Source organism: Saccoglossus kowalevskii, chromosome 13 (assembly GCF_978046115.1).
Source record: "Saccoglossus kowalevskii chromosome 13, keSacKowa6.1, whole genome shotgun sequence".
In the NCBI taxonomy this organism is placed as follows: Eukaryota; Metazoa; Hemichordata; class Enteropneusta; family Harrimaniidae; genus Saccoglossus; species Saccoglossus kowalevskii.
Genome location: NC_140653.1, coordinates 16,171,360 through 16,194,914, shown reverse-complemented (window position 1 = coordinate 16,194,914; position 23,555 = coordinate 16,171,360). Strand labels below are relative to the sequence as shown.

General features: G+C 35.9%; 1 protein-coding gene across 2 annotated transcripts in view; it reads right to left on the bottom strand.

Annotated features, from left to right (window-relative positions):
• The window catches only part of LOC100375120 (high affinity cAMP-specific and IBMX-insensitive 3',5'-cyclic phosphodiesterase 8B), a 75,120-nt gene that overhangs the window by 34,023 nt on the left and 17,542 nt on the right, over nt 1-23,555 (bottom strand). The gene's annotated exons all lie outside the window — the stretch shown is intronic.

The window sequence follows — 23,555 nt, the reverse complement described above, 5'->3', positions numbered from 1 at the left end:
GTTAATTTCTAGAAATCAAAAAAAATTACAGGAAGCAAGTTGAAAATTTTATTTTAAAGGATCAACAGCAGTTAGAAATCCATCAAGAATGGGAAGTCTTGTGGCCTCCTTACAATGGTAATAGCATGCCATTCGCATCAACAGAATACATAATAGCTAGTATATCATCCATAGGCAGTTTTTATTTACTTCACTTGCTATTTGTTATTCCGTACACTTATGTGATCGTGAGTTTTATTTACAAAGCCTGGGATGTTCAATGCATGTTTGAACAGTCTTGTAATGATCTGATCTGATACACTTACGATTACATTTGTTAATCAGTGGTTTTATTGTAACCATGGAAATTAATTGCCCAAGCATTTTTGTATGATATAAACCTGTGTTGTATATGACAGTAACATAACGTCTGTGAAAGCCTTCACGAATAGCCATTATGAATGGTATAAAACAGCACCAACGGTGTTAAATGTACATTGGACATCAAATGTATGTAAATGCAACAGGGTCTATAGAGACTCAAGTCGAATGGAAGATAATATGTCATCTCTTTCATGCTGTCTTTATTATGGATTAAAAAAACAAATATTTTTTTTTTAAATTAAAGTGACTGGACATTTTTTTGGTGAAACAAAAGATCGAAATGTCAATAAAAATGCTAAAAATTGGCATTTCTACATTAGTTTCTATGGTGAAATTATCTTTTCATATCTCAAAATTTTGCTCTGTGACATATTAGATGGAAAAGTGATTGTTGATATGAACCCTCATGTTGTTTTGTTAAATTGATAATTACTCAGTGTGATAATTAGTTTTCCATTACATACAGTTGAAAGTGCTTACCCACAATGCATTGCACATACACTACAGCACTGCACAGGAGAGCATCAACAGTACAGAGATTAGAATTGGGTGAAAACTGCCTTAAAGAACACGTGGAGGGGGAGAGATGATGGAAATTGAACTGACATTCACACAGCTGTATGATTGCTAGGAGGTTTTTAAAACCAAGTTAACGACTAATGGACATAGCTCCTGTACTCATAGTAACAACACCTGTCTGTCTGTCTGTCTGTCTCTTAATGCATGTTACATTCAATCCATTTCTGCTTTATAATAGCATTTAAGGTTTTTAAAGGTGCAATTTGTATTCAAATAGTTTCACAATCTGCATGAAAATGTCTATTGCCTCACCCTTAGCGACCACATACCATATTTGTTCATTCACAAGAACATCTTGATTAGAGGAAAAAACAAAAATTGCATTTACTTGTCATTAAAATATAATTTAGTTTGAACACAGACACACCTCATCTGGTAATTTCCACAATATTTCCATTTTCCATAGGAAAACAAATTCTGGCCTTGGAATGCGACAGCAAATCGAACCCAACCACAGAAATCCATGTCATCAGTACAATACAAGCTTATAATATTGACGTAGTTTCCTTGGAGACATCAATATTCTCCAAGGTAGAAAATATTTGATAGATATTTTCTTTTTTTTTAAATTGATCGTGAAACATTAACATTACGATTTTCAATATATTTCATGTGACCTAGATTCCAGGTAATACTTATAGAACATATCAAAGGTGATTACTTCCGACACCAGTCTCTGTAAGCGTTGATATTTTTAACAAATGAGATACTGACTATGTATGGTGTGATGATACACACTGGTAATTATATTAACGATTATAAATACTGCTTCCCATTTTCAGATTTTCATGGGATATCTACAAATTTCAAAAAAAAACCAGAGACTACTTTGACTGTAAGAGTACAGATTGAAAAATCAAAAATTCTTGAAAATTAATAATGAATATAATCAAAAGTACACAATACATTTTATGTAGTTCATCATTTCGAAAAAATCAATTCAATTTTGTAAGAGACTAAACTAACATGTTTTACAAATCATATTCTTGTGTACATGAAAATAAATATGAAATTCCCCCCAAAATAAGTTATACACACCTGATGGTCATAGAAAATATTTTTTACAGTCTGAAGATTTTGAATGTTACAACTTCCCGCCAAAATTTGTGTGTAATATTTTGCACAATTTTTGTTAATTTTGAACCAAACAAACATTATTCCACATTGGCTACACATATTCATCAAAATTATGAAAAACAATTTGAATAATTTTTTTTTTTTTTTTTGTGAAATACACATCTGCTTTATATTGTTCTTTCAGACGACAGCAGAACATGCTTGTAGCGGTCGATATACATTACATCCTTACATCATTATCTATTTTGAGAACAGATTCTATGACCACTGTAAACTTTTATTTAGCTGATTATCAACTAAACAAAAATAAGTTAATGTCACAATAAAAGAAAGTGACAGATGAAAAGACATTTAAAGCAGGAACGATATTTTGAGATATGCCACCACTTGTAAGGCACAACATCATGCATTTGTGGTCTTGTATTAAATTTAGTTAATATGTCAACCATTTAATATACAAATGTTTTGAAAATGTATTATTCGTGGGGCTTTCGAGAGAACAATATTTCAAAACAAAAGACATCACAACTGTCTGAAACTAGGTTGCTACAGGTGCACTATATTCAATTCTAACAAGTGAACAACTTAATATGCTGTGGTATATCAAGTAAAACTGACACAGCTCCACACTCAATTTTCAAATTTGAAGTAAAGTTTTTAATCATATTGCATATTTAATGGTTTCAAAAATACTAATTCAGACAAAATGACATGATTAACACAGAAAGTTAACACTGTGGACAACGACAACAACAGACGTTTATTGACACTAATTTTGTCTTCAACCTGTCTTTTCTGGAAAGATAATGATGCTGTAGTTTTTTTAAACAATGTGGTGTATCATATCATTCAGACTGTCAGTGAACACTCAATGGGTATCATTCTATATATATTTTGTTAGGCAGCATAGTTGTGGAATAATTTAAAATTTACGTAGGCAGATTTAATCGATCATTAACTCTTTGTATTGAATATTACAAAAATCATGTATAATAAGGTTATTACGAGGATACTGCAAAGTATGCACGAAGACAGTACAGTGGGAGTATCGCCCAACGCGCAGTGCAGGTCGAAGCAACACGTACTGCCTGAGTGCATACTTTGCAGTATCCTCGTAATAACCTTATTATTATACATCTTTTTCTCCCAGGAATACATCATGGGATTGCCGAAATCCAAAATGTTTAGAATAAATTTAGCAAACTTTTTTGTGTAGGATCAGATTACACCCTGGGGGCAGCCATGTTTGTTTTCTATTATCAGAGGACGCTTACGTGCGTAATTGTTCCATATTTGGAATTTGCGTTTCCTAATATGGTAGGATGAAAATACCCCACAAAATACCGCAAAATTACGACACGCTGTAACTTTATATGTCCTTACAGTGACAGATGTATAATAATCAAAAAGATTGGCAACTATATTAATAATGCATTTCAATCAAGAAATGAAAATGATATGTAACACTTGCTTTATCGCATTAGCAACATTCTTTCCTTTTATAGTAGTAGTTTTCACAACTAATCTTTATTGCTTTTAACTGATAGAGAAATAGAGAACATATACGCAACATGGTTTTCTCGCAAAAGCTTTGGTCTCTCAAGAATGTTTGGAGGTATTACACAACAACAAACTATGTTTGGAGGTATTAAACAACAACAAACTAACAGTTTTAAATAAGAATACTACAAACTGCTTTAATTTTTTAAGCACCTTGGATCATACAGAGTACGTGATGACGACATTTGCGAAATGTCCTACAGTTCATCAAATTGCGAACATGTACTAGTGACAGATAGTAAGGGTCACAGCATTCAATTGTCAAACATCGATCAACACAGGAACAAACATCTGAATCTTTGGTGGAAGGTTACTTTTAAAAGTTGACAACAGAGATGGAGGTTGATAAATGTCAACGCATCCATTTTTTGAGTGAATATTAAAAGACGTACCGACTGATTTTCCCACTCAAACGACAACACTATGATAAGTGCATCGAAAAGAAAATCTGGAGGTCACTGTTACCATAGTGACACTGATAAACTCAACACAAAAAATGCATTCACTGACTTATCAGCTGCAACATTGTCACCTCTCAAAACAACATGAACAAACTAATGTACCAACGCTATTCTTTCAGTCTCATCTCATCTCCAGGCAACAATAAACAAACCTTCAGGGCACTCTGATAATGACCATATATGGCAACAACAAATGCCTTGATAGAATCAGGAAAATGATGAGTTTTAGAACCATTATGCAGCAGGAGAATTGCTGCTAGTCATATACGGGAATGAGAATCAAGCCTTTTTTTAATCTCTAAAAGGATAAAGTTTAAAAAGATCTTTTTAAAATTTTCGGGATAACTACAGTGAATGACATAAAGCTGGGGATGTTATAACATCTTTTATAAATATAAATTTCAATAAATACTGGTAGAATTCCAATTGATCAATCTAGAAACAAATAAGTGGGCGGTCCAATTTGAATGAAAGCAGATGATTAGTGTTTACAAATTGTTATAAATATGTTTTAAAACTATGCTACTGCTTTATGCTTTTCACAGTAACCATTTTTAAAAATACACATGTAGATACAGTATTCTAAAATTGAAATACTACTGTAAAATATCATATCAAACCTGTAAGGACAAGTCATTGTCAATGACACGTCCCCGTTCCGTTCATATTTGAGTGACATATACATTCAAAGCAGATCATGACCGAAATGCACCTGCATATGTACAACACATTGTGCTAAATCTGAACAAAATCCATCCATGCATGACTGAGATCCGGTTCTGGAATTGTGAAAATACGTGATTTTGATGCATTTTCGGCCTTAAAATGGCAATCATTCCGCTATTGTTAAGCAGATCAGGAAACAAATGCACATATCTATTTGTGATATGATGTACCATGTGTGTGTGAAGTTTGAACTTGATCAATCCAGACATGTCTCGGATACGGATCCAGAACTGAATTCTTTAAAACAAAATGGCCGCCAGTCGGCTATTTCGAACTTGATCCGAAAAAAAAAATGACGTGCATCAAGGTCCTATTATGTTTAATGTATGTACCAAATTTGAATGAAATCCGTCCATGCATAACTGAGATCCGGGTCCGGAATGGTGAAAATGTGCGATTTCAATGCATTTTCGGCCTTAAAGCGGCCGCCATTTGGTTATCGTTAATGAGATCATGAAACAAATGCACATACATGTTTGTGACATGATGTACCTTGTGTGTGTGAAGTTTGAACTCGATCAATCCAAGCATGTCTCAGATACGGATCCAGAACTGAATTCTTTAAAACAAAATGGCCGCCAGTCGGCCATTTCGAACCCGATCCCAAAAAAAAAATGATGTGCATCAAGGTCCTATTATGTTTAATGTATGTACCAAATTTGAACAAAATCCGTCCATGCATAACTGAGATCCGGGTCCGGAATGGTGAAAATGTGCGATTTTGATGCATTTTCGGCCTTAAAATGGCCGCTATTCGGCTATCGTTAATCGGATCATGAAAAAAATGCATGTGCATATGTCCCATATAATGTGTGATGTATGAGTGAAGTTTGAACCTAATCGGTCCATGCATGTTCGAGATACAGGTGATCACGGACGGACGGACAGACGGACGGACGGACGCACACAGGGCAAAACATAAGTCCCTGTTTTCGGACTGCGTCCGAACGCGGACTAAAAAGTTTAATCCCTCTCGTAATATAGTTGAATTCTAATTATAAGTCAATTTTTTGTCACCTTTAAAAAAATTAACTTGTATCAATTTCTCCATTATTTTTGGCCAAGGCATACATGTAGGCATGTGAACTTTGGATGTGATTGGCCGAGGCATACATGTAGGTGTGTAAAGTTTGAATGTAATTGGCCGAGGCATACATGTAGGTGTGTAAAGTTTGGATGTAATTGGCCGAGGCATACATGTAGGTGTGTAAAGTTTGGATGTAATTGGCCGAGGTATACATGTAGGTGTGTAAAGTTTGAATGTGATTGGCTGAGGCATAGGTGTGTGTAGTTTGAATGTGATTGGCTGAGGCATACATGTAGGTATGTAAAGTTTGAATGTAATTGGCCGAGGCATACATGTAGGTGTGTAAAGTTTGGATGTAATTGGCTGAGGCATACATGTAGGTGTGTAAAGTTTGAATGTGATTGGCTGAGGCATAGGTGTGTGTAGTTTGAATGTGATTGGCTGAGGCATACATGTAGGTATGTAAAGTTTGAATGTAATTGGCCGAGGCATACATGTAGGTGTGTAAAGTTTGGATGTAATTGGCTGAGGCATACATGTAGGTGTGTAAAGTTTGAATGTGATTGGCTGAGGCATAGGTGTGTGTAGTTTGAATGTGATTGGCTGAGGCATACATGTAGGTATGTAAAGTTTGAATGTAATTGGCTGAGGCATACATGTAGGTATGTAAAGTTTGAATGTGATTGGCTGAGGCATACATGTAGGTGTGTAAAGTTTGAATGTAATTGGCCGAGGCATACATGTAGGTGTGTGTAGTTTGAATGTGATTGGCTGAGGTATACATGTAGGTGTGTAAAGTTTGAATGTGATTGGCTGAGGCATACATGTAGGTGTGTAAAGTTTGGAAGTGATTGGCCGAGGCATACATGTAGGTGTGTGTAGTTTGAATGTGATTGGCTGAGGTATACATGTAGGTGTGTAAAGTTCGAATGTGATTGGCTGAGGCATAGGTGTGTGTAGTTTGAATGTGATTGGCTGAGGCATAGGTGTGTGTAGTTTGAATGTAATTGGCCGAGGCATACATGTAGGTGTGTAAAGTTTGAATGTAATTGGCCGAGGCATACATATAGGTGTGTGAAGTTTAAATGTGATTGGCTGAGGCATATATGTAGGTGTGTAAAGTTTGAATGTGATTGGCTGAGGCATAGGTGTGTGTAGTTTGAATGTGATTGGCCGAGGCATACATGTAGGGCATTTTTGATACAAGTCTTAACAAACTGACAGACACACTGATGGACTTGTACATTGAGGTCAGTCTAGAAATCCTTGTTTTCTGACTGCATCAGAACTGGGACTAATATAGTTTTGAAAAACTATAGGTTAGACAAATAAAGGTGTTTATAGGGTTCATGTACTCAGTAATCACCTACGCATGAGAAGCGTGACATTTTACATAGAAATGAGTTATCATGAAAACAATCTGAGAAAACATCTAGTGTTACCATGGCAACTACTACTACCACAATGACAGGCAAGGTTTTGAACAACACAAAGAGATGTTGATCAAAGCGAGGATAATACCGAACATCTTTTGATGCTCTGGTATTTAGCGTGAGACCATGTTGAATTTAGATATGCGTCTGTTTGTATATTAGGAGAACAAAAACTCAACCTAGAAATAATCCTGAACAACCAATGAACACTCTATTTTAATGAACACTCTATTGTAAGTTAACTGAAATCAAGAATAAAATTTCACCATTTTTAATGACAATGTCAATTGTTTATATCCGTCTAGACAATCATAATTTGTTTAGATTGTTTCCAGTTTTGTATTTGATACATTGTTTATTTTACACAATATTCAAACTGTCTGACATCTGTGGTACTCAAAGCTCTACTGTTGTTGCGCAGCACATTTCGTGTAAACAAACAATGTATATACATGTTGCTACGGGTCCCATATGGAACAGGATGTCCATGGTGCGACGACTGCAGCGATTCAAACTAATTAAACTTTTGAATGAATATGCATATCACTAACTATTTATGTCTGTTTGAATGAGAATTAACCTTTTCAAAACCTGTTCCCTCTTTTCATCACAAATTCACAAAATAGTCTGTTTATAGTCTGCACTTTCTTTCAGAAGATTGGGACAAAAATAGCCAAATTATTTGAGTAGAAACTAAAAATTGACTCAAATTTTGTTTGTTGGCTCCAAAATTAAGGTAAATTTCCAGAAAAATAAAAACGAGAAGATATCCATTGGCAATATTTACATTCTACAGTTTATTGGAGCAATAAATCATCCCATGATCTCAGAAAAAATGAATGGTGGCAATTTAGTACAAATCATTAAAGAGATTTGATTGGAATGTACAAATGTGTACAATTTTCCCAGCATGCACAGCGTGCACATTGGTTTTTAGAAAATGTGGTTATTCAATGTTATTTATCATCAGACTGACAATTCAAGAGTTTTTAGCTGTGTTTTTCTGGGTCTATATGCTTATGTATTATCTTATATGCAAAATCAAAACATGGTTGTAACTTCTAGACGCATGGAGCCGGGAACAGCCACTGGTGGCGCTGTATACAATCAAAACCTATTTAGGCTTGCCTATGCTCATGCGGACTACAGTGTAACAACCAGAAACAATTGTGACGAGTTTTGTATGATAGAAAGCGTGTACAGTCTTCAAATCACCAAAATAGACAGAGTGGTCGTCATTTCATAATAAATGCTTTTTATTAATAATTTCACTTTCAAAATAATATTCATGAGATATGTCTACGTCATAACCTCGTTAAAGGTTATTAGCATTTTGCGTACGCAGTGCGCATACTTCGGTCCATTTTTCAATATTCCACAACCGATGCGTTATCACAGTGAGGTCAATTGCAATTTACATTTTATGTAAGTGATGCTCAGCACTGCCAATGAGGTTTGTCAAACAAAACTCATTGATGGCGCTGAACGTTGTGTTCGTATTCCAAGCCCACACATAAGCGACGCTACCAGATATATACACAAGCTAACAAGCCACACCAAAACAGCGACTCCTCCGATAGCAGAAGATTTGTACACACTCCCACCATGTTATACTCTGTAATATTCAATTACAATTCTGGTTCCCAACAACACTGGATTAGTAAATGACCTATTGTATATGTATTTTTACTTAACATTTCCTGCAGACTTTCTTTTTTTCACCTCGCTGATTTTCAGTATTTCTGTGGAGGCTTTCAGTAGGAAATGCGTTAATTCCTTACTTTTTAGTATAATTTAATAATCATGGAATCTATTCGTTTTGTGTTACATTGGCTTAATTTTTTTAAATTTCCTGCATACATAGCGCCCACATCTGGTTTCAGGTCTGTATTCTCAGGGGCGAACATCTGGGCATTTTTACCGCCTGGCAAACATAACAGTAAAAACAAAGGCCGAAACTCTCAGAAAACTGTATTTTCAGATAGTTGTTGAGACTCCTCTGAACAGTGTAACATGATTAGCCAAGCGTGTGCAACATTGGTTGTTCAGGATTATTTCTAGGTTGAGTTTATATTGTTTTCTTGAATTTTCACCGGCTTTTCAACTGGCGTTCGACAGCACACTGGCTGAATATTAAGTATTTCAAGGCATGATATAGGAAAGGCAAAATACAGTGTACAATATAACAAAAGAAGGCAAATTCTCATTACATTTGATGCTGTACATCAATTTGTACAATGACCTCATATTAACTTTGTTTCATCCTTGACATGAAATGCCACATGTAACAATAAAGAAAATGACTTGAACATTGAGTACGTTACAATGAACCTATTAAATTACAAAAGTATTTACAAGGTAACTTCTCATTTGTCACAGTAACCACACAACAATTGAAATACCAGGTGTTATTAAACTTGTTGTATAAGGGTGACAAACCAAAATGAATCAATAGACTTGATTGTTCCACTCCTGTATCTTGCGTATTATGTTCTTAGCTGGTTACTAGTAGTTATATTAATTGTATTTTTCAGTTTTGTTGACCTTCATGTGGCATGTACTGTGACTGTATGTTACAAATAAAACCTTATAAATCAAATTTTTTTTTACGAGGATGAATTTATTTTGAATTTCACAAGTTAAGGAAAACTGAAATTTTGTATCGAAGATAACTTTGTTTATGTATGTATCAAAGGGTACCGATTTCAGCTAAGTATAAAGGGTGAAATGTACGGTTCGTAAGTATGGGTGTTTAAATATCGAGTATGGGTGGTAAAATATATCAAGTAGAGGAACTAAAATTTACCGAGTACAAGTACGGCACTAAAACTAGCAGTACAAGAACTAGAATGTGTTGTGTACGAGTGTTGTAACTATCGAGTGTAGGAGGTAAAATATACTGAGATATACTGAAACTATCAACATTTTGTAGCGCAGAACATTTTCTTGGAATGTAAATCTTTAAGACGATGAGTCACAATGACTATCAAACTGCTAACTCTTTTTAACGAGTTCTTAAAAATGGATTAAAACAGATTTCAGAAAGTCAGGGAAAGCTGCAAAATTTTGTAGCCCAGAACATTTTGTTGGAATGCCGATCTTAAAGACAGTGAGTCACGGTGACTATCAAACTTCTGGATTAAACGAATGGATTAAAACAGATTTGCCAGATCTGAATTTATTACTGTGGCTTGAAGTGATTTGGAATAAGGAAAGATCCTCTGATATTTCCCACAATTTGCGGCAGTAAATATTTAATATTCCATAAGACTCCAATGAAACAATAGAGAGGATCTGAGTATGCTGAAATTATAGTACCAGTAAACAAAATTAAAATTCATTGATTCCAAAAAAATGTATATTCAGGTTTTAAGTCATAAGGATTGTCAGTAAAAACAATGCATGTCACAGCTTTTATGATTTTTTGACATAATTTAAAAAAAAATTATTTTAGAAAACAAATTGACCAGAATTTTTTTTTTTTTACAATGTATATTTCCAGATATTAAAACAGGTTTAATATCTTATTTCATAAACTAGTCTTAATGAAAACACAAAATGTAACCCAATAATGATATTTGTTCGCATTTCAGTGTCATGGTAATATAACCTGATAGAACAGAATAAAGTGAGCGCTATACATTATAATAAGATTACCAATAATCCAGGCGAATAATGAAAATTATTTAAATACACAAATTATAATAAGCAGTTACTGGTAAATTTTTGCTGCCAGTAATTTCTGGGATTTAAAAACTTAAGGCACATATATCTAAGCGTTATGTATTGTATTGTTTGATTTGGACAAATAAATAAAACATTCAAAAAATTAAAATTATAGTGATAAACATATTTATAACTGCTGTGACTTTGAAATAATTTGTAAGGACTTAGATAAAGGTAGTAAACTTCCTTGTGTTTCAAAATTAATCACTTGAAACCCACAGCAAAGTATGAAAATATCTCTTTTGCCCATGTACACTGATCTGATCCAGGTGCTGTATTCTATGATTATCTACTATATTTTTAGTGAGATTTCAAAATCATCATGACAAACTATATTCACATGAACCAAATATTGTAAACCAAACATTTTCGTTGCTAGAAATGTTCACATTTTTAGGATTTTTGGTGGCATTCACAAAGAAAAAATTTTGTGAAAGTCACATGTGTTGTACAATATCCAAGATAAATTTTCCATGCTGCAAAATTTATATTACTGACTCGCAAAAAAAATTAAATTAAAATTAAATAAAAAAATAATTAGTCTCATGAAATTAAAACTGTTCAATTTTTCCTGTTAAATTTTCAGCTCAATATTTTGTATAGTTTTATAAAATTTGCAAACAAAATTTTACGAGAGAATTGTTTTAATAAATGTTGGACATGAATACATGCAATCCTTGAATGAAATATACAAAAACAATTACGCAGATCTATTATATTAAGGTGACAATTAATTAACAAAGTTGACTTTACCATTCAAATGATTAAATATCACCATGGAAATTCTCAGCGCTACTAATTAGAATAACCCGACCCCAAATGGGGTTCAGCAATACATGATATCATAACGGAAAATACTAAATTAAATAAATCCAATATAATCTGAGAATAAATGGATCTGTGCAGGTTTCTAGTTGCTGGGTTAGACGGATTTTACAGGCTGTCATAACAGTTGCCTATTGTTGCTTCAGGCACATTTTATGGTAACCATGGAAACAAATCCCTGTCGTTAAAAGTAATCTAATCGTCAGGGAAGGTTTGACCCATATACACGATATCGCCAAACTCTTTGAGTACCAAACACATGTTAACACTGATAATAAATTGCCAATAGCAATAATATTCGGCATATTGAATAACAAACAAAGTTGAATAAATTTTATAATAATAATAATAACACCAAAGACACCAATGAACTTTAACATAAAATAGCTTTAAAGTAAAAAAAAAAAAAAAAATCTGTTTTTCTTAACAGAATTGCAGTTAACCTGTAGAAAATAATGTCTAAGCAGCTAGCTTACATGGTTTTCTCTGATTTGAAGAATGTATATAGATTTCCAAAGAAAATACAAGAATTCTAAAAATCAAATCATTTTGTAAATAAAAATGCAAATTTTACTCTTTAGCAAAAAAGATAGATATTTTAATACAAGTTTACAATGTGTCAGTTCATTCAGCAATACAACTATATCTTTGTTGGTACCTAGTCTGACAACAACCGCATAAAGTCAGTGACCCAGGTCTAAATACTAAAGCATTGATAAAAATTGAATTATGATTAAAATAATCTTTATCATAACTAAATAATTGGTGCCTTCTTTGTAAATTGCATTTATTTACATAAATCCAGTTTAATATTGCGCTGTCATGTGACGTCAAAATCTCATTCTGCATTGCAAACTTTATTAAGTTAGGGATTTTTTTCTTCAATTCAAGATTATTTCCTCATACAGTAACAAGTCATTGAAAATGACACAGTCCCCGTTAAATTTTTGAATGTTCTCTTTGTGCTCGTCATATTGAAGCGGAGGGGTTGTCGCAAGCGTGTCCTTGACACTTGAGTTCCAAGTGGCGTATACAACAGATTGTTTATTTACATCAAAACATGTGATCCATGTAGTAGTAATATGGCCAAAAATAAAAACACTGATATGTATGATGTATGTGCCAAATACGAATGAAAATGGTACATAAATTGTGGAAATATAGTAGTAAGGCCAAAAAGTCAGATGGCTGTCAATCGGCCATCCTTGACCGGATTTTGAAACAAATTGTCATGGACATGCATCCTAACATGTATAAAGTACATGTATGTGCCAAATTTGAATGAAAACTGACAGAGCACATTCAAGATACCGCAAAAAAAACAAACAAGATGCCTGCCAGTCGACCATCTTTGATCCAATTGCGAAATAAATCGTCATGGACATGTATCCTAACATGTATAATCTATGTACTAAGTTAGAATGACAACTGACAAAGCATGTCCAAAATACAACATTTTCAAAAAACAAGATGGCTGCCAGTCTGCCATTTTGAATCGAATTGCTAAACCATTGAATGTGCATATGTCCCACATAAGGTACTAGGCACATGCAAAGAATGAACGAAATCGGTCCACAGGATTCTGAAATATGACTCTGTACAGACTGACACACGGACGGACGGATGGACAGACAGACTCAGGAACTCACGGACGGTGGGGGACATGTATCCTAACATGTATGATCTATGTACTAAATTTGAATGAAAACTGTCAAAGCATGTCCAAAATACAACATTTTCAAAAAACAAGATGGCTACCAGTCGGCCATTTTGAATCAAATCGCTAAACCATTGAATGTGCATATGTCCCACATAAAGTACTAGGCACATGCAAAGAATGAACGGAATCGGTCTGAGATATGACTCCGGACGGATGCACGGAGGCACAGACGCACGGAGGCACAGACACACGGACGCACAGACGCACGGACTCACAGACGCACGGACGGAGACCGAATTATAAGTCCCCGTTTTCGGACTTCGTCTGAACGGGGACTAATAATAAGGTTAAAAAGGCAGTTTACTAAGAGTTATAAAAGTGATTTCTACATCAAGTGTTGCTAAGGAAACACAGCATTAACAAAATGCCTCACAGTTAGGAGTGTACTTGCAAATCTAAATACATAAATGTTGCTTTTAAAAAAAAAACATTAGAAAGATAAAATGACGTTAAAATTTCAGGAACGGTGCAAGTATGACGAAGCTGGAATAAAGATTAACAAGCCATGCATGGCACAGTCCCCGTTAGTAATCAAATTTAAGATATATAGTTTTGTTTATAGTAATATAGCTGGAATATAACCATGTCAGAAATAGGATTTTTTAACATTAAAATGATTGACATTTGTATTTGTATTGCTCTGGAACAGCATTCAAAATCCATCCATAAATGCCAGAAATGCTTGATATTTGATGATTGTTTAGCACAAAAAAGGCCACCATTTGGCCGTTTTGAATAGGATCGTCAAACCAATATATCTGTCTATCTATGACATGATATAAAATGAATATTTAAAATTTGAACATAATCAGGGAAAGCAAGTCAGAGATATGGCACGAGAACCATTCAATAATACAAAATGGCCGCCAGTCAGCCATTTTGAATCTTATCTGAAAAACAAAATTATTTGCATCAAGGTCCCATAATGTCTAATGTATATACCGGTACCAAGTTTGAACAAAATCCATCTGTAAACAGCTGAGAAATGGTTGATTTTTAAGATTTTTTAGCACAAAAATGGCCGCCATTCGGCCATCTTGAATCAGATCGTAAAACAAAATGATGTGCATTAAGGTCCTATAATGTCTAATGTATATACTAAGTTTGAACAAAATCCATCTGTAAACAGCCGAGAAATGCTTGATTTTGATGATTTTTAGCACAAAAATGGCCGCCATTTGGCCATCTTGAATCAGATCGTGAAACAAATTGACGTGCATATGTATAATATAATGTATGATGTATGTGTGAAGTTTGATTGTGACTGGTCCAGGCATTTCTAAGATACAGGTCTGGACGCACGCACAGACGCATGCACGCACGCACATACGCACGCACGGACACACAGAGGTCAAAACATAAGTCCCCGTTTTCGGACTGCGTCCGAACAGGGACTAATAACACAGCTTGCACAACTAGAGCAGCATGACCTAAAACTTTACATCACCAAAGTCATAAAAGACATAAATATACATGTATGTAAACTGACCTTATACAGACAAGGTAAAAACAATAAATATTAAATGGCATTCAGTTGTCAAAGAAATTATGCCTTAATAGGATGCTTTTAAACAGGTTTACTCTTGCACAAGAGCTGCTATACATAATTAAAGTTAACTTAAAGAGTACTTATAAAGTACACTTTCATCCGCATGTTTCCTGATAAGATTATACTTTGAATAATAGGGGTCACCTGCGCATGCACGGAAATTGAGTCCCAAGTGACAATAACGCACAATAAAAACACAAAGGTTCATGGGTAGACGCTTGTTTGTAAACAACGACAAGCTATGGCCGTCTACCACATGCGCAGGTGAAAACTCCCCCGCTTTAAACTTACAAATGCAGTAAATAAATAAAATAAAGTGAACTGTTTTTTTTTTTTAATTAAGTATTAGAAAAAGATGTAAATGGCTGTACTACTTATAATCTCCAAACATCATAAAGCCACATATGGTTTTCGAAGAACTTCTTTGTTTCAGCTTTGCATATGACCACGCTGTCAAATGACAATTATGACCATATTTGCCAGATGACAGGTATTGTATGACCATATTTGTCAAATGACATATATTACATGACCATATTTGTCAAAAATACAAACCATGTACGAGGGAACAAACAAGACTCAAAGAAAACAGAATGTTGTAAATTAAATAAATTTAAATTGACAGGTACACTTGAATGGCAATGTCAAGGCCCACAAATTGAAACTGGATCTACTGCAACAAAAACGTAACTAGAAACGACTTTTTAGCTTAGGATCAGGTCATCGCTTCAAACACTGTTAGACTGGCAGCGAAATTCCTCCTAAATGTTATCTATCACAGTATTTGAACTAGTTTCTCAGTATCTTAACCAAAGCAGAAGAAATAGCACAGCAAACAACTCCACAACTGTTTTAGCCTATTAATTACTATCATCATTTTTTTAAGTCTTTTTTTAAGTCTTTTCCCGCAAAACAAGATGCATTAATTGGAAACACCAAATATGGCCACCTCTGAAATTTGAATTGCTGCAAAATATTGTACATACGTGCTGTATAAGCAGAGAATTAAGTCCTATAATGTCAAGCATGGAATTGCAAAATTGCCAAATCAGCATGACGCTAATCTCAGACGTGATCCGCTGATTAGAATTCTGTCATGAGTACATTTCTGGATGAATAACAATACAATTTGTCACCATAGCAACCATCAACAATGGTATTAACATGGCTATTAATATGCAAATTGGCCAATTATTCTATGAGGAGGCAGTACAAATCAACTGCCCAGGAGTCAATGAATCTAGCTGTTCTACAAATATGGAAAACATGCAGGAGATCTGGTCATAATGAATATATATAGATATATGCAGTCAAGGTTCCAATTAAAATACTTCATTATGATATCCTTACATTTAATATCTCTCTATAAATAGACTATGTGGTCGATCCAGACAGGAGAATAATTTGCAAATGTCAACGGGTTAATTTTCTTATTTTTTTTTTCACTTCACAAGATAATTTTTAAGATTTTAACTAAAATTTGGATCAAAAACTATATAAATAAGTCTTTGTTAATGGTACAGTCCCCGCAATTCGGTCACAATTTTAGCAATTAAGGGAAATGTTATTAATGCCTAAAGACAAAGCAAGATGACGACAATGCTGTTGTCTTATCTAATCACACATTGAATTGTTTTGTTATAGACATGTATTGATACATGTATTAAATATCCAATCAAATTTGATATGCAAATCACTGGTCATGTGATCTAGTAAATTGTTTTTTGAATTAATTTGCAGTGTATGGTCAGTGATTAAGAGTAATAATAGACTAATCTAATATCAACAAAAATTAGAATCATTAAATGACTTTTAAATTTGAAATCTAACTAATGGTCATAAGCTTTATTACTTATGTTTATGCAATTTCTGTAACTAAACTCATATAAAGTTGTCTATAGTATCAAATTTTTTTTATTTATTATTTTTTTATTAGACGCATAAAATCCTTAGGAAAGGATAAAAAGGGTCTTACAGAAAGAAATTAAAAAACTACAATCTAAAAATAAAAACAAAAAATAAAAACTTTTCTAAAAATATAAAAAAAATCAAAAACAATAAAGATAATTTGCAACCAATGGTGAATACAGAATATAGAATGAACACAAAATGTAGCCTAATACACTGATAGTTGATGCTGTTTTGTTCCATAGCTGTTTTTTAAGAAGACAGCTAAGGCTGGTGCAGAGTATGGTTTGCCATAATCAATATGAATTTATTCTGACTATTTTCTTTATCAAAATTTGGAACTTTATTTTGTGCAGTCAGGAATAATTTGTTCCTATGGTGACATTTCAATACAAAATGTTGCTCATCCTCAATTATATTTTGGCTGCACATATGTGCAAGCTTATTTGTTATGACATTACCCTATGACACTCTTTCTAAACAATGTTTGCATGGCATGAAATTAAGGCACTTTACAATTTAATAAGAACAAAGGATAAGTCCAACATGAACATGTACCAAGTGACTGATATATAATGTATGTTTGTGAATATACTACTTGGAGTGGACAGAAAAATGAAGGCCAATACAGTATGTTACAATGGCACTATAGCCTTGGCCAATACAGCATATTACAATGGCACTATAGCCTCGGCCAATACAGCATGTTGCAACGACACTATAGTCTAGGCCAATACAGCATGTTACGATGGCACCTTAGTCTAGGCCAATACAGCATGTTACAATGGCACCATAGTCTAGGCCAATAGAGCATCTTACAATGGCACCATAGCCTAGGCCAATAGAGCATATTACAATGGCACTATAGCCTAGGCCAATACAGCATGTTACAATGGCACTATAGCCTAGGCCAATACAGTATGTTACAATGGCACTATAGCCTAGGCCAATAGAGCATCTTACAATGGCACCATAGCCTAGGCCAATACAGCATATTACAATGGCACCATAGCCTAGGCCATTACAGTATGTTACAATGGCACTATAGCCTAGGCCAATACAGTATGTTACAATGGCACCATAGTCTAGGCCAATAGAGCATCTTACAATGGCACCATAGCCTAGGCCAATACAGCATATTACAATGGCACCATAGCCTAGGCCATTACAGTATGTTACAATGGCACTATAGCCTAGACCAATACAGTATGTTACAATGGTACTATAGCCTAGGCCAACACAGTATGTTACAATGGCACTATAGCCTAGGCCAATACAGTATGTTACAATGGCACTATAGCCTAGGACAATAGAGCATCTTACAATGGCACTATAGTCTAGGCCAATACAGCATGTTACAATGTTACAATGGCACTATAGCCTAGGCCAATACAGTATGCTACAATGGCACTATAGCCTAGGCCAATACAGTATGTTACAATGGTACTATAGCCTAGGCCAACACAGTATGTTACAATGGCACTATAGCCTAGGCCAATACAGTATGTTACAATGGCACTATAGCCTAGGACAATACAGTATGTTACAATGGCACTATAGCCTAGGACAATACAGTATGTTACAATGGCACTATAGCCTAGGCCAATACAGTATGCTACAATGGCACTATAGCCTAGGCCAATACAGCATGTTACAATGGTACTATAGCCTAGGCCAATACAGCATGTTACAATGGCACTATAGCCTAGGCCAATACAGTATGCTACAATGGTACTATAGCCTAGGCCAACACAGTATGTTACAATGGCACTATAGCCTAGGCCAATACAGCATATTACAATGGCACTATAGCCTAGGCCAATACAGTATGTTACAATGGCACTATAGCCTAGGACAATACAGTATGTTACAATGGTACTATAGCCTAGGCCAATACAGTATGTTACAATGGTACTATAGCCTAGGCCAATACAGCATATTACAATGGCACTATAGCCTAGGCCAATACAGCATGTTACAATGGCACTATAGCCTAGGCCAATACAGTATGTTACAATGGTACTATAGCCTAGGCCAATACAGCATATTACAATGGCACTATAGCCTAGGCCAATACAGCATGTTACAATGGCACTATAGCCTAGGCCAATACAGTATGTTACAATGGCACTATAGCCTAGGCCAATACAGTATGTTACAATGGCACTATAGCCCAGGCCTAGGCCAATACAGTATATTACAATGGCACCATAGCCTAGGCCATTACAGTATGTTACAATGACACTATAGCCTAGGCCAATACATTATGTTACAATGGCACTATAGTCTAGGCCAATACAGCATGTTACGATGGCACCTTAGTCTAGGCCAATACAGCATGTTACAATGGCATTATAGCCTAGGCCAATACAGTATGTTACAATGGCACCTTAGTCTAGGCCAATACAGCATGTTACAATGGCATCATAGCCTAGGCCATTACAGTATGTTACAATGGCACCTTAGTCTAGGCAAATACAGCATGTTACAATGGCACCATAGTCTAGGCCAATACAGCATGTTACAATGGCACCATAGCCTAGGCCACTACAGTATGTTACAATGGCACCATAGTCTAGGCCAATACAGTATGTTACAATGACACCATAGCCTAGGCCAATACAGCATGTTACAATGGCGCCATAGCCTAGGCCAATACAGTATGTTACAATGGCACTATAGTCTAGGCCAATAAAGTAAGTTACAATGGCACTATAGCCTAGGCCAACACAGTATGTTACAATGGCACCATAGCCTAGGCCAATACAGTATGTTACAATGGCACTATAGTCTAGGCCAATACAGTATGTTACAATGGCATTATAGCCTAGGCCAATACAGTATGTTACAATGGCACCATAGCTTAGGCCAATACAGCATATTACAATGGCACTATAGCCTAGGCCAATACAGCATGTTGCAATGGCACTATAGCCTAGGCCATTACAGTATGTTACAATGGCACTATAGCCTAGACCAATACAGTATGTTACAATGGCACTATAGCCTAGGCCAATACAGCATATTACAATGGCACTATAGCCTAGGCCAATACAGCATGTTGCAATGGCACTATAGCCTAGGCCAATACAGCATGTTGCAATGGCACTATAGCCTAGGCCATTACAGTATGTTACAATGGCACTATAGCCTAGACCAATACAGTATGTTACAATGGCACTATAGCCTGGACCAATACAGTATGTTACAATGGCACTATAGCCTAGGCCAACACAGTATGTTACAATGGCACTATAGCCTGGACCAATACAGTATGTTACAATGGCACTATAGCCTAGGCCAACACAGTATGTTACAATGGCACTATAGCCTAGGCCAACACAGTATGTTACAATGGCACTATAGCCTAGGCCAATACAGTATGTTACAATGGCTCTATAGTCTAGGCCAATACAGTATGTTACAATGGCACTATAGCCTAGGCCAACACAGTATGTTACAATGGCACCATAGCCTAGGCGAATACAGCATGTTACAGTGGCACCATAGCCTAGGCCAATACAGCATGTTACAATGGCACCATAGCCTAGGCCAATACAGCATGTTACAATGACACCATAGCCTAGGCCAATACAGCATGTTACAATGACACCATAGTCTAGGCCAATACAGCATGTTACAATGACACCATAGCTTAGGCCAATACAGTATGTTACAATGGCACCATAGCCTACCTAGGCCAATACAGTATGTTACAATGGCACTATAGCCTAGGCCAATAAAGCATGTTACGATGGAACCTTAGGCGAGGCCAATACAGCATGTTACAATGGCACCATAGCCTAGGCCAATACAGCATGTTACAGTGGCACCATAGCCTAGGCCAATACAGCATGTTACAATGGCACCATAGCCTAGGCCAATACAGCATGTTACAATGACACCATAGCCTAGGCCAATACAGCATGTTACAATGACACCATAGTCTAGGCCAATACAGCATGTTACAATGACACCATAGCTTAGGCCAATACAGTATGTTACAATGGCACCATAGCCTAGGCCAATACAGTATGTTACAATGACACCATAGCCTAGGCTGATACAGTATGTTACAATGGCACCGTAGCCTAGGCCAATAAAGCATGTTACGATGGAACCTTAGGCGAGGCCAATACAGCATGTTACAATGGCATCATAGCCTAGGCCTAGGCCAATACAGTATGTTACAATGACACCATGGCCTTGGCCAATACAGTATGTTACAATGACACTATAGCCTAGGCCAATACATTATGTTACAATGGCACTATAGTCTAGGCCAATACAGCATGTTACGATGGCACCTTAGTCTAGGCCAATACAGCATGTTACAATGGCATTATAGCCTAGGCCAATACAGTATGTTACAATGGCACCATAGCCTAGGCCAATACAGTATGTTACAATGGCACTATAGCCCAGGCCTAGGCCAATACAGTATATTACAATGGCACCATAGCCTTGGCCATTACAGTATGTTACAATGACACCATAGCCTAGGCCAATACATTATGTTACAATGGCACTATAGTCTAGGCCAATACAGCATGTTACGATGGCACCTTAGTCTAGGCCAATAGAGCATGTTACAATGGCACCATAGTCTAGGCCAATAGAGCATGTTACAATGGCACCATAGTCTAGGCCAATAGAGCATCTTACAATGGCACCATAGCCTAGGCCAATACAGCAAAATGCAATGGCACTATAGCCTAGGCCAATACAGCATGTTACAATGACACCATAGCCTAGGCCAATACAGTATGTTACAATGGCACTATAGCCTAGGCCAATACATTATGTTACAATGGCACTATAGTCTAGGCCAATACAGCATGTTACGATGGCACCTTAGTCTAGGCCAATACAGCATGTTACAATGGCACCATAGTCTAGGCCAATAGAGCATCTTACAATGGCACCATAGCCTAGGCCAATACAGCATATTACAATGGCACTATAGCCTAGGCCAATACAGTATGTTACAATGGCACTATAGTCTAGGCCAATACAGCATGTTACAATGGCACCATAGCCTAGGCCAATACAGCATATTACAATGGCACTATAGCCTAGGCCAATACAGTATGTTACAATGGCACTATAGTCTAGGCCAATACAGCATGTTACAATGGCACTATAGCCTAGGCCAATACAGTATGTTACAATGGCACTATAGCCTAGGCCAATACAGTATGTTACAATGGCACTATAGTCTAGGCCAATACAGCATATTACAATGGCACTATAGCCTAGGCCAATACAGCATGTTACAATGGCACTATAGCCTAGGCCAATACAGCATGTTACAATGGCACTATAGTCTAGGCCAATACAGTATGTTACAATGGCACTATAGTCTAGGCCAATACAGCATATTACAATGGCACTATAGCCTAGGCCAATACAGTATGTTACAATGGCACTATAGCCTAGGCCAATACAGCATGTTACAATGGCACTATAGTCTAGGCCAATACAGTATGTTACAATGGCACTATAGTCTAGGCCAATACAGCATGTTACAATGGCACTATAGCCTAGACCAATACAGTATGTTACAATGGCACTATAGCCTAGGCCAATACAGTATGTTACAATGGCACCATAGTCTAGGCCAATACAGTATGTTACAATGGCACTATAGTCTAGGCCAATACAGCATATTACAATGGCACTATAGCCTAGGCCAATACAGCATGTTACAATGGCACTATAGCCTAGGCCAATACAGCATGTTACAATGGCACCATAGCCTAGGCCAATACAGCATGTTACAGTGGCACCATAGCCTAGGCCAATAAAGCATGTTACAATGGCACTATAGCCTAGGCCAATACAGTATGTTACAATGGCACTATAGCCTAGGCCAATACAGTATGTTACAATGGCACTATAGCCTAGGCCAATACAGTATGTATGTAATTTGAACATCTGACTCAAGTGTTTAGTCACATGACTAATTTGAACATCTGACTCAAGTGTCAATAGTTACTAGTATAGTTCTTTCTCAACAATTTAAAATATCATCACAACATGCTGTTTTTTCCAATTCATTTTAGCTATCCATAGAGGCTTTAGGAAGTGGAAGTGTTGTAGTGAGACCAGCTGTTTAACAAAATGAAACTAAAAATGGAAAGTAATTCCAGTATACAGGGTATCCGAGACCATAAATACTACTCACTATCGTAATGAGATTTCAGCATTTAAAAAAAGGTCATTGAGAGGAATGCTTTATCACTTGTATTACACCAATGACTGGATATACCGGTATGAATGCTTTATCACTTGTATTACACCAATGACTGGATATACCGGTATGAATGCTTTATCACTTGTATTACACCAATGACTGGATATACCGGTATGAATGCTTTATCACTTGTATTACACCAATGACTGGATATACCGATATGAACATTATCATAAAGTGTTGATATCATATTTATAGTTACCACACAACAATTAGGAAGAGAATTAATTTGCCACATAGACACAAATATATTAGAATTCTGTTTTGTTTTTCCAGAAAGCCTATGCTTTTAATTCATAATACTGTAGATTACTTTATTTTCGCTTGGTGTTAATTTACACTATT